The sequence below is a fragment of the Ranitomeya variabilis genome, chromosome 4 (genome assembly GCF_051348905.1).
Source record: "Ranitomeya variabilis isolate aRanVar5 chromosome 4, aRanVar5.hap1, whole genome shotgun sequence".
NCBI lineage: Eukaryota > Metazoa > Chordata > Amphibia > Anura > Dendrobatidae > Ranitomeya > Ranitomeya variabilis.
The window spans coordinates 238999626-239012577 of record NC_135235.1 but is presented as its reverse complement, the minus strand read 5'-3'; the positions used below and the strand labels follow the sequence as shown (position 1 = coordinate 239012577).

Genomic DNA, 12952 nt, shown 5'->3' with positions numbered 1-12952 from the left:
GCGCCGGGGGACAGACACCGGAATGTAAGTATGTAGTGTTTGTTTTTTTTTTACATTAGCACTGGTAACCAGGGTAAACATCGGGTTACTAAGCGCGGCCCTGCGCTTAATAACCCGATGTTTACCCTTGTTACCCGGGGACCGGCATCGTTGGTCGCTGGAGAGCTGTCTGTGTGACAGCTCTCCAGCGACCACACAGCGACGCTGCAGCGATCTAGATCGTTGTCTAGATCGCTGCAGCGTCGCTAAATGTGATGGTACCTTTAATCAGACCTGTCTGTGATTGCTGGGCTTCCTCTGTTCTCCTCCATTTGCCATCCCTCACATTTCCACCTCCTCCCATCTATAATCTGTCACTTCACACTTTCCTCCTGTCCCATTGAGAGCGGCTGTGAAGGTAACGAGGGGGAGGACGTGTTGTCTCCTGTGTGTCAGGGGCTGGGACCCCCGGGGGAGGGTCACTACCATTATAGGATGATTATTGCCGCCTCTCAGCCGTTACATGTGTAATGATCACTGATGGCCACATGATTACAAATGACCACCAGTAGCCATTATCGCCATTTATGACCTCACTTGTGGCTGATCCTGGTCTTCATTCTTTATTTTGTCTCGCGTCAGATCAGTGCGATGCAATAAGTCGTAGCCCAAATCCTTGTAGATATTGTGGTGTCTGCCCCTTTAAGAACCAGCACCCCCATTGTGAAGATTACCGATCACTGATCACACCAGAGACACAATACTGACAATGGGCACACTGACGCCACACCATAGGAGGTGTTGATGCAGCTGTGAGGACCCCGAAAAAAAGGCGTCTAATAAATAAGCTTTCTGAGGGAGGGGGACACAGTCTAAGGGGTTCCCCAGGCATTCATTATATTGATGGCTTTTACTTAGAATATCCTCTCAGTGTTCAGTCATGGAGATCTGACGGCCACGATCCTCATCAATCTGTGTAATCAAAAAGCCTGTTCTAACAATGCATAGCAGATCACTGATCCTTCCACCCCACGCACATTAACGCTCGGGGCAGCTGTGTGTGCACGTGTAATGATCGGGAAGAGGGGAGTAAGGCGCTGCTAGGTCCCTCTGTCCTCTTCAGAGTCCTATGTCTCTAGCTCCTAACTCATGTCCCCTCCACTACATCTATGTCTTCTCTTCTGCCCCCTCCTCCAGACCCTTCTGTCCTGTCCAGACTCCGCTGTCTCCTCCTGTGCTACCCTCAGCCCCCCTCTGCAGTCCTTTTCCAGGTCCTCTATGTCCTCCTCCAGGACCCCTCAATCCTTGTTATCCTACTCCAGGACCCCTCAGTCCTCATCCTTCTCGTCCTCCAGGCCCCCTTGCTCCTTGTCCTCCAGTTCCTCTGTCCTATTTCTCCAGGCCCCCTCCATACTCTTCCTCCTCCAGGCCCCTTCGGTGCTCATCCTGCTCCACTAACAGGCCCCCTCGGTCATTTTCCTTCACCTCCTACTCCAGACCCCCTCAATCCTTCTAATCCTCCTCTGGGCCACTTTCGCTCCTTGTCCTCCTCTTCCTCCAGTCCCTCTCGCTCCATGTCCCCTCAGACCTCTTCCACCATCCCTCCTCAATCCTTGTCGTCGTCCTACAGGCTCCCTCAGTCCTTGTCCTCCACCACAGACCCCCTCGGTCCCTGTCTTTGTCCTCTGTCCTAGTCCTCCTCCATGCCCCCTTTGTCCTCGTCCTCATTCAGACTCCTTGTCATCCTTTTCCTCCTCCACCAGTTCCTCTTTCCTTGTCGTCGTCCTCCTCCACCAGTCTCCCTCAATCTTTGTTGTCGTCCTCCAGGCCCCCTCGGCCCTCGTTGTCCTCCACGCCCCCTCGGGTGCTGAAATTCATCCTGCCCAATGCTTCTTTCGCTGATATCTGTTGTGGGACTGGATGAATGTATTCTACAGTGTATGGTCAGATCAGTAATGGCGTCACGGAGCGATCTTCACCACTACCTTGCAGCTGTTCTCCGATGAGGTTCTCGGCCTGTAGCCGGATCTGGGACTGCTGCATGCCCCTGACATTGCAGCCCCCACAGGTTTGTCTTTGTTTAGGTTTCCAGCTCTTCTCCCTATGATTTGGCAGATTTCAGGATTCTTGTGCGACAACCTCCATGGGATGTTGAAGTGGGGACATATTAGTTGTCACCCTACGTTCCCACAAAAAGACATAACTAAGAAATGACTGCATAGAAACCGAACACCCGGGTGGGTAACCCCACATTGGTATTTGTGCGTATCTGCTGGACCCTCAGAGCAGCGCTCAGTGCACTTCTCCCCATGGACGCAGTCTGCCTGTGTTCTCAGGCATCTCGTCCTCTGCACTGGTTATTGGGGTTTTATCTGAGCAGAGGATGATGCTGATGTGTAGCGTCCGGGGATGAAGGGTGGGTGATGGCGCTCGCTGAGCTGCGCTCTTCCTGTGCGGTGTACAGGTGTCAGGAAATCTGATCTCCCACCATTGAGCCCAGCCTCAGGACCTCTTTGTAGTGCGCTCAGCCGACTGTAGCACCAGTCCAGCTCCCGATGACTTTTGACAGTTGCCCGGGAAGGCAGGAGCGGCACCGCTGTTATTCCAGAACTGTCCCCCATCACCATGCTGATCACAGACCCCCAGATAGAAGACGTCGCACAATGCAGTATAATTGATGATGTCACAATATGTATGATGTCACAGTTCAGGATGGTGACAGAATATGAGCTGATCAATGTGTCAGGTCGTCGGTGTGATGGCGTGGCGCTGACTCCAGCAGGGTATATACAGGACAGATGGGACATATACACAGGTGTGTAGTGATGGCGCCGACGTGCTCTATAGACTTGTGTGTATGATGATGTCAGACATGATGACCTCATAATGAGCGCTTCAGTATCGCCCTGTAGGCTCCTGTTACGGAGATCGGGGCTGCTCATTCCCACACTCTCCAGGGTACAAACTTCTGTAAGTTTTCACAGCTGTGTGATATTTACATTTCCTGGAGATAATCGGCCCCCGGGGCCCTGACGCCATGTTGTGGCCCTTTCTCCACACTGATGGTCACCACCGGTTGTTTAATACAATAGTCTCATTTTTCCTCCGGTCTAGAAGTCATGGGTTCTACATTCAGCGACGTCCGGGTCATCACCCTCTGTCACCAAATGGCCAAATGTTTACCTAGGTGACCCTGCGGTCTGAGCTGCTGGAAGGGCTCTGTATTATACGCAGGCTGGTGTGTGACACAAGGCTCCATACAGCCTGATTCTGCTGCTTTCTCAGTCATCTGTCATTGCTGGTTTTTTACATCTATGCATAACGGCCATCGGCCAAAACCTGCTATCATGGAAAGATTGGCTTCTGCCGAGTAACAAAGCATAAACCTGGTGAGAACATTCATAAAGTCCTGTTTTATATGGAGAGTGAGGAGAGCGACACTACTGGACCCCTCTGTCCGCCCTCTCCCTCCGGACCCCTCTGTCCGCCCTCTCCCTCCGGACCCCTCTGTCCATCCGTCTCCCTCTGGACCCCTCTGTCCGTCCGTCTCCCTCTGGACCCCTCTGTCCGTCCGTCTCCCTCTGGACCCCTCTGTCCGTCCGTCTCCCTCTGGACCCCTCTGTCCGTCCGTCTCCCTCTGGACCCCTCTGTCCGTCCGTCTCCCTCTGGACCCCTCTGTCCGTCCGTCTCCCTCTGGACCCCTCTGTCCGTCCGTCTCCCTCTGGACCCCTCTGTCCGTCCGTCTCCCTCTGGACCCCTCTGTCCGTCCGGACCCCTCTGTCCGTCCGTCTCCCTCTGGACCCCTCTTTCCGTCCGTCTCCCTCTGGACCCCTCTGTCTGTGCCCACCCACCAGTCTGAGGAGAATAGTGAAGCCTTCTCTACACCAGATGGTCGGGTTCAGTAAACTTTCATGTACTGGGTCTCGGCGCCGTAAGTTACGCGGCGATTCTCGGGTTGTTTTCCATTTGCCCTCTGCGGATGGTGAACGTCTCCCCCGATCTCGTGGGCATCTCTCTCGCCGGGGGAGAACTCTGTGATTTAGCTCCTGACTAATAGCACAAGCGGCTGTTGTGGTGCCAGGAAGTGTAAGGTGACCTCCAGGCTCAGAGCCGGTACCGCGACCTTCAGGGGAGGAGGACCTGCACGCTTCCATGCACACCTGTAATGGTTATGGCAGCCCTGATAAATACAGCCAGGAAGCTCTGTATCTGACAGGGGCCTTACACACTGGCCAGATTACAGCTGCAGATTCCGTCCGAGCGGGCAGCATCATGAAGACATCTTATGCTCTTACTTCAGGTGATCAGACCAATCACTTGTCAGAGAACACAGAAATGCCCGGGGTGACCCTCGTGGTGATTGGGCTGATACAGAAGTTGCTCTTGCGCCCCGATTTCTTCTGCCATCACCCAAAATGATGGGCCGGGCGCAGGTTCAGTGGGGGCACACGTCCCTCTCCGGTCCTGTGTACCTAGTGCATCAGGATAATGAAACAAACCCTCAGCTGTGAGAATTAGGGCTCCTGACACAAGTGTGTGATTAATGTGTGTGCACCAAGTCTATCCTATTGGCTAATGCACATAGACTCGGAGAAAGCAAGCGTTACCCTGAGCACACGCACAAGACGACGCGCGGAGCTGCCCATCATGGCCACCTTAGAGCGGGCCGAGGCCTGCACAGGCTTCACTCTCACAGCCAGCAGAGCTTCTATGGAGAGTTCCCAGACCGTTCATGCTGGCGAGTCTCCTTCCATTGACCCCTGTGATATGTTCCTGAAGGTGGACCAGTGGGCAGTCGGATGGGCAGGACCGCCGGTCTGCTGGGTGCCACTGGCACGTTGTGACCAAGTCTTTGAAGTCTATTTTCCTCATGAACAGGGCCACATGTGCCCACGGACACCGGCCGCTCGCATTGTGACCTGCTCCAGAGGGACGCGACATTAATGCTCCATCCATCTTGTGGCTCGGCCCCTTGGATGTGTCGGCCCCTGGGATCGGCCGGCTCTCGGAGCTTTGAACTTCCCTCTCCCTGACACAACCTTGGTATCTTCAGGGCCAGGAGGCAGCGACCTTCGGCACTTTTACGGCACAACACCTGGATGACAGGCTGCGGAGCTGCACCGCTCAACCAGTAGAACAGGGTTGGCCTGTAGATATTTACCAAGGTGAACATTTCTCCTGGGGGAAGGGGGTAAAAGCTGCCGTCACCCCTCCTGCGCCGGCTTGTAATCTTGTAAATTCGCCCAGTAGACAGGTCGCAGCGGCATGAGACGTGTTTATGTAGAGGCCGCTGCAGGCGCGGGTCGTAAACCTCACCTTTTATTTTTTCCTTGATACTATAAAGCAGGCATGTGAAGGATGGATTTATGGCTCTTGAGCAGAGACTGTCCATTCCCAGCCGCACAGTCACCGGTGCCTTCCCGGCAGAGTCGCCCGGGTCGCCCTCTGCACAGTAACCTGGCATTAATTACCTGCCAGCGGGTTCAGACGCCACCGCCGCTTTGTGTTCATTGTTTGTCACCTGGGAACCTTGTAAATGGTCTGACACATGAAACACCCAGTAAATTACTACATGCACGACGGCTGCGACCCACGGAGGTATATTGTAAGCTCCTGCGATGACTAAGAGGGCGATATAACCCAGCCAGGGCGTGAGGACAGACGTCACTACTGCTGATCATGAGGGGCATCACTCAGGCTGAGGGGTCCGTTCTCATTGGGTTGGTGTAGACACGTGTCGTAGCGCACCGTTGTGTCTGTTGTAGTGTGACCTCACATGACACTGCCCATGCTCGCATTTATTGCCCTCGGCACGGTCCACATCTCAGTATGTGGCCAGTGGAGTTGGTGCGAATCGATTAGCCGGTTCAGTCTAGCGTCCATGTTTGTGATCTGTGGCCACAAGCTGAGAGCCCAACCTGCCTCCTGCCGGACTAAATCATCAGCTCTGGAGTGACGCCCTGCGAGACTGGCTAAGAAGAACCATGTAGGAGGCGGTGTACCAAGCAAGCTCCTGTGGGCAGCCATTCATTACAGGCCCTACAGCTCCATGCACACCACCTCTAACCCCAGCCTTTCGTAGGTGGCCTCTATTAGTAGGACACATGGCACAGTTGCAGTCCTCGCTGGTCATATTCGATTCCATCCAGATTTCGAGGTGCGAGTATAGCTAATGTTGGCGTTGTGAGCAGGAATAACCTGCAGGACTTTGATGGAAGGGCTACGTACGCTCTGATCAGTGGGGATCGGGGACTACATCTCTAGGAACTGGACATGTGGGGTCACCACCGCTCTGCCACCCGAAGCTTCCTCACCACCCTACGTCCTTTTTACAGTCGGCATCAGACTGGGACCATGAAGCCCCTCTTCATCCACGTTGTCCTCATTTACAGGTTGGTTCAGTGCAATCCGGAGGCCAAAGAGAGAGGATTCCGGGGGTCCCCGCTGCACCACCTTGTCACATTCAGTGTGATCCCCAGATGACGTATTGGGGCTCACTGTCCCCTCGTGAATGTGGAGCAGCGATGGCGCAGTGACGCCAGGAGCTTTTATACTGAATGTCACAGTTAAGATAAAGCAAATGTCAAGATAACAGAATAAGGAAATAGGAGGAAAAACCCATCAGACATCAAAAGGCGAAGGAAGGAGTGTTATCTAAAGCAAATAAGCCCAAACCGCAGCGGAGGAGGCCAAGCCTGGGGCACAAGGGCACCTGAGCAGAGGAGGACTAGGGACATCCTGAGGGGCAGCCGCTGAGCCTCAGATGGAGGGTCCTGGCCCAGCTCCACACTTCCTTCCTGATTTCTGCTCTTATACATTTGGATCATTTACTTTCCACATAAGATCCGCCATCTGTAGAGATAACCCCCATGTGACGCCCATCATCCGATGGCGGAAGACACCGGACCCACAGGGCATGCTGGGACCTATAGTTACTTGCTACATCCCAGAGAGAGGATTTTGACGCTTTCTTCTCGCTAAAACAAGCAGTTTTCTTTCTCCTGCTGCTCTCCATTGACCCCAATACCCCCGAAGGCATTGCTGCCTGATTGTGACATGAATGTCATTTAAAGTATCAGAGGATCCCCTCTATGAATACGCCACTCCACAAAAGAGGATTTATTAATCTCCAGTGTCCTAACACCCTGACAATCATGTCACACCCAGTGACGGTGGGGGACTCATCCCTCCACAAAGAGTTAAATAATCACTAATCCCTCTTCTCCATCGTGGGGGGCATTTACAATAGATGCCAGTGCTACTTAATAGCAGCAGCATTATATAAATACCGCTCTGTAGTTCTCAGGAGACTCTGTGCTGCCAGATTAGCGACAGAACATCGGATGCGTTCACCAGGTGGTAATTATAATCTCACAGCAAGCAGAGGTGCTAACTCCTACCCCGCACGTCCCAATATAAGGTCGCCTATTCCTGCGTACAGCACTCGAGTCTGAAAGAGTATCCGTATATAAGGTTTATTTACCAGACCGACACCCAACCTGCCGGGTGAGTGCTACGCTTAATCCCAACCAGCCAGGTGCGTGCCACGCCGAGACCCCACTTACCAAGTGAGAGCCATGCCGACACCCAACCTACCAGTTGAGTTCCACTCTGAGACCCAATCTGCCAGATGAGCGACATGCTGAGACCCAATCAGCCAGCTAAGAACCATGCTGAGACCCAAACTACCAGGTGAGTGTCATGCCGAGACCCAACTTACCAAGTGAGAGCCATGCTGACACCCAACCTACCAGGTGACTGCCACGCTGAGACCCAACCTACCAGGTGAGTGCCAGGCCGAGACACAACCTACCAGGTGAGTGCCAGGCCGCGACCCAACCTACCAGGTGAGTGCCATGCCGAGACCCAACCTGCCAGGTGAGTGCCACGCCGAGACCCAACCTGCCAGGTGAGTGCCAGTCCGAGACCCAACCTACCTGGTGAGTGCCAGGCCGAGACCCAACCTACCGGCTGAGTGCCACGCCGAGACCCAACTTGCCAGGTGAGTGCCAAGCCGAGACCCAACCTGCCGGGTGAGGGTCATGCCGAGACCCAACCTGCCGGGTGAGGGTCAGGCCGAGACCCAACCTGCCGGGTGAGTGCCATGCCGAGACCCAACCTGCCGGGTGAGTGCCATGCCGAGGCCCAACCTGCCGGGTGAGTGCCATGCCGACACCTAACCTGCCGAGTGAGTGCCATGTCGAGACCCAACCTGCCGGGTGAGTGCCATCCCGAGACCCAACCATCAGCCAGCTAAGAACCATGCTGAGACCCAAACTACCAGGTGAGTGTCAGGCCGAGACCAACTTACCAAGTGAGAGCCATGCTGACACCCAACCTACCAGGTGAGTGCCACGCTGAGACCCAACCTACCAGGTGAGTGCCAGGCCGAGACACAACCTACCAGGTGAGTGCCATGCCGAGACCCAACCTGCCAGGTGAGTGCCAGGCCGAGACCCAACTTGCCAGGTGAGTGCCACTCCGAGACCCAACTTGCCAGGTGAGTGCCACGCCGAGACCCAACCTACCGTCTGAGTGCCACGCCAAGACCCAACCTGCCAGGTGAGTGCCAAGCCGAGACCCAACCTGCCGGGTGAGTGCCAGGCCGAGGCCCAACCTGCCGGGTGAGTGCCAGGCCGAGGCCCAACCTGCCGGGTGAGTGCCAGGCCGAGGTCCAACCTGCCGGGTGAGTGCCAGGCCGAGGCCTAACCTGCCGGGTGAGTGCCAGGCCGAGGCCTAACCTGCCGGGTGAGTGCCAGGCCGAGGCCCAACCTGCCGGGTGAGTGCCAGGCCGAGGCCCAACCTGCCGGGTGAGTGCCAGGCCGAGGCCCAACCTGCCGGGTGAGTGCCATCTCAAGACCCAACCTGCCGGGTGAGTGCCATGCCGAGACCCAACCTGCCGGGTGAGTGCCATGCCGAGACCCAACCTGCCGGGTGAGTGCCATGCCGAGGCCCAACCTGCCGGGTGAGTGCCAGGCCGAGGCCCAACCTGCCGGGTGAGTGCCAGGCCGAGGCCCAACCTGCCGGGTGAGTGCCAGGCCGAGGCCCAACCTGCCGGGTGAGTGCCATCTCAAGACCCAACCTGCCGGGTGAGTGCCATGCCGAGACCCAACCTGCCGGGTGAGTGCCATGCCGAGACCCAACCTGCCGGGTGAGTGCCATGCCGAGACCCAACCTGCCGGGTGAGTGCCATGCCGAGACCCAACCTGCCGGGTGAGTGCCATGCCGAGGCCCAACCTGCCGGGTGAGTGCCATGCCGAGGCCCAACCTGCCGGGTGAGTGCCATGCCGAGGCCCAACCTGCCGGGTGAGTGCCATGCCGAGGCCCAACCTGCCGGGTGAGTGCCATGCCGAGGCCCAACCTGCCGGGTGAGTGCCATGCCGAGGCCCAACCTGCCGGGTGAGTGCCATGCCGAGGCCCAACCTGCCGGGTGAGTGCCATGCCGAGGCCCAACCGGCCGGGTGAGTGCCATGCCGAGACCCAACCTGCCGGGTGAGTGCTACGCCGAGACCCAACCTGCCGGGTGAGTGCCGTATCAGGAGTATGAATTACCACAACCTCCAGACCTCTCCGCTAACAACTGACATCATATCTCAAATGAAAGTTAAGAATCTGCTTAGTAGAAAAATTACAGAAATCCATCTGGTTTCCTGACTCTGCATCAGTGTTCAAGGACCTGTTGTGGGCCATTCACCTGCTAAGCCCCGTTACAGGAGGCCACTCTCCGCCTCCCTCGACCCCTGAACTTCCTGTTTGTGTTGCCATGCCCGGAGCCATGAAATGGCTGACACTGTGAAAGGCCGCGTTCAGGATGGAGAATCAGCCAGATCCTCAGTGCCGGTCCATTCATACAATAAGCTCCCGGCTTCCAGACCATTGTCTCCAAACAAACAGGAGTTCAGCTCATTCCAGCGTGCAAGCTGGCATCCATTACTCCATCCACTTCCAGAACAGCGGACTGCTAACCCCATGTTTGCTGGACGGTGCTGGTCGTCTGGGCCTGATGGACACTGTATATAAGACTCCAATCCTCTGCTGGACTGAGCTGATTAGATATTTCATGGTTTGTCTGTCTGGGAAAGCTTGGTGCTAACCAGTGTCCTCTTTGACTGGCATGGAGTTCAGATTTTTTTTTTTTTCTTTGGACCATATTGTGTTAGCTTGCTGCAGTCTGGTGCATGAAGAATTAATATTGTGTACTTCAGATGCAGTGCGAGAAGCAGCTAGCCTAGAGCCACCCTAACTGTGATCAATCCCTTTGTCACCTACTCTATCTTTTTCCTACTATCAATTGAATCTCTTTTGGCAGACTACTACACTCATCTTCTCTCTGCAGTAGTACGCACATTACTATCTATAGTATTTGTCTAATGTTTTAGGGCTTGGACTGAGCTCTGCCATCCTCTCTCTGTTATGAATCACCTCATAAAGGCTGCTGCCTTCCCTGTCTCTGCTTTTATACAGACTCCTTCTGATTAGCTGTGAATCTCTACCTGTACTCTGGCCATCAATCAGAGATATGTGAATCTGTACTGAATTTGTGCCAAATCGCTGCCTTTCATGCTTTACGCCACATTTGGAACGTGTTGTTGACCTGTTTTAGATACCCCGGTACAGCATATAGAAATGTATGGACTATCGAGAAGAGCGTGAAGGAGCGTGGCCTAAATCAGCATTCCCTGTGTCGAAAGGTGTACAGATGCTGAAGATGTGCCCCCCGACATGAGGCTGGCGTGGTCTGCAGCGTTGGCCATCATTTGTAAGATGCCCGCTGGTGTATGGATGAGGACAGTGGGAGCAGCAGGATGAAGCCTCCTGTGGGGCCGATCTTCAGCCATGTTATCCTGGCTCTCTTCCAGCCCGGATTCTATATAATCACAAGGAATTCGACCCGGGGAATTTTTCTGCTTTTGTTTTTCTCCGCCTGGAAGCTCATAAAAATGTCCCTGAACAAGGCTGGGAGGAGGCGACAAGCTGAGCGGAATAGTGACTGTGAAATAGCTGCCCCAGTGACACGGCGGGGGGCCCCTAAAGTAGGGAGCGTGTGCGCCTGTGAGCAGCCCCCCCCCCCCCCCGCTACAGAATCTAAAGCACAAGTGTCTGGGACAAATGGAGAAGAAATTATAAATAACTCCAATCTACAAGCACTGAGGCTGCCGGGGGTCGTCCTCCGCCCCGGACACAGCTGGGGCAGATCTGCTGTTCAGGAGCCATGTAAAGCTGGGTGATGAGAACGTCCCATAAACTGATCTCCCTTTATAGGGTTGGCTGCTGTTAACGATCGACTATATAATCGTTAGCAGTTGCCCTTTTCGGGCCTTTTTCCCGGGCCAGTGTGCTGTTGCAAACAATTGCGGCCATGTTGCATTTTTTTTTTTTTTTTGCAGCAAGAGGAGTAAGAAGTTGCAGTTCTGCAATAGTAATAATAAACCACCAGACGGGAGCGTGTGAACGCAGCCTTAACGATCCCGACTAACGAGCAAAAGCAGACTGTCAGCATAGTTACATTGGGCCGATAACTGGCAGCCAGCGTTCCCACAACGAGCCCTTATTGGTCTATGTAACTGGATAGTTTGCTGCACTGTTCCATTGTAACAAGTCCTCAGCTGTGGAGCAGGAGACACTGTAATTACACAATGAATAGGCTTCATGTCCATGAGAACGGAGCGGTGTCCAGAGGGCAGCATGTACTTATGGGCGGCCATCTTTGCTCCCTGCAGCTCCCCGCATCTCATTGACCCTGTGTTGAGGAATGCACAGATCTCCATGACAATGGCCCAGTATGGCGGCCCCCGCTGAGCTGCCGCCGTTCTCCTTGCCATTGACATAATCATTTTTTCCTTTCCCTCCGCCGTTTCCTGTGTCTGCAGCTCTGCGAGTTATTTGAGCTCAGGAAAGAAGGGTCTGAATCCGATCTTGTTAAGACCCCGTTACCAGGAGCCAGGCCCGCTGCCAGAGGGCCCTCTGCCAGAGACCCCGCGACCTGTGTGTGGGGGCGAGGCCTAGCTGCAGGTTTCCATGATGAGATAGAGGGGTATAAGCCTGCGCCGCTGTGTCCCCCTCATTCCTATCGCAGTAAATCACGTCCATGGTGGAGAGCCGTGGCTCGATGGCTTTACCAGACTTTCCTCACACTTCATTATCAGTCCGCTCGCCGCGATTCCCACATAAATGGTTTCACAAGACCCCAATTAAATATGTCTGCCGCGTGTGAACCGCGCTAAATAAACGCGTGGAGCTGCATCCAAGGATGGCGGGGCTGAAGCAGCTGCGGGGGATATTAGATGAATGTCCGCCGATGCGTCTGAAATCGCAAATGACTTCTGCAGTGTCTGCGCCAATGTCCTCATGACAACACTTCCTGCCCTGTGCTCAGGCCTTGGCCAGCCTGATCATCGGCACGATGTGTGCAGCACAATGGTGGCCACGGTCGTCAGCTACTCCAAGAACAGATATGAGGACCCAAAATGGAAGGAACCTTTAATAAGATGACAGATGAGGATTGGGCGGACGGACTGGAAAAGGGCGGACGGATGGATGGGAGAAGGGCGGATAGACGGGAGAAGGGCAGACAGATGGACTGGAGAAGGGCGGACGGGAAAAGGACGGACGGGAGAAGGGCGGACAGACGGGAGAAGGGCGGATAGATGGACGGGAGAAGGGCGGACAGACGTGAGAAGGACGGATGGGAGAAGGGCGGACAGACGGGAGAAGGGCGGACAGATGGAAGGGAAAAGGACGGACGGGAGAAGGGCGGATGGGAAAAGGACGGACGGGAAAAGGGCGGACAGACAGGAGAAGGGCGGACAGATGGACGGGAGAAGGGCGGACGGACGGGAAAAAGGCGGACGGGAGAAGGGCGGACGACAGATGGGAGAAGGGCAGACAGATGGACGGGAGAAGGACGGACGGGAAAAGGATGGACAGGAGAAGGGCAGACGGACAGGAAAGGGACGGACGGGTGAAGGACAGA

The 12952-nt window shown here is 55.0% G+C and overlaps 1 long non-coding RNA gene across 1 annotated transcript; it reads left to right on the top strand.

Moving 5' to 3' along the window:
* Positions 1-2707: 2707 nt before the first annotated feature.
* Positions 2708-11107, top strand: LOC143770608 (uncharacterized). The gene is made up of 3 exons (XR_013214674.1): positions 2708-2794; positions 7513-7671; positions 10583-11107. It is a non-coding gene; the product is annotated as an uncharacterized LOC143770608 (long non-coding RNA).
* The last annotated feature ends 1845 nt before the right edge of the window (positions 11108-12952 follow it).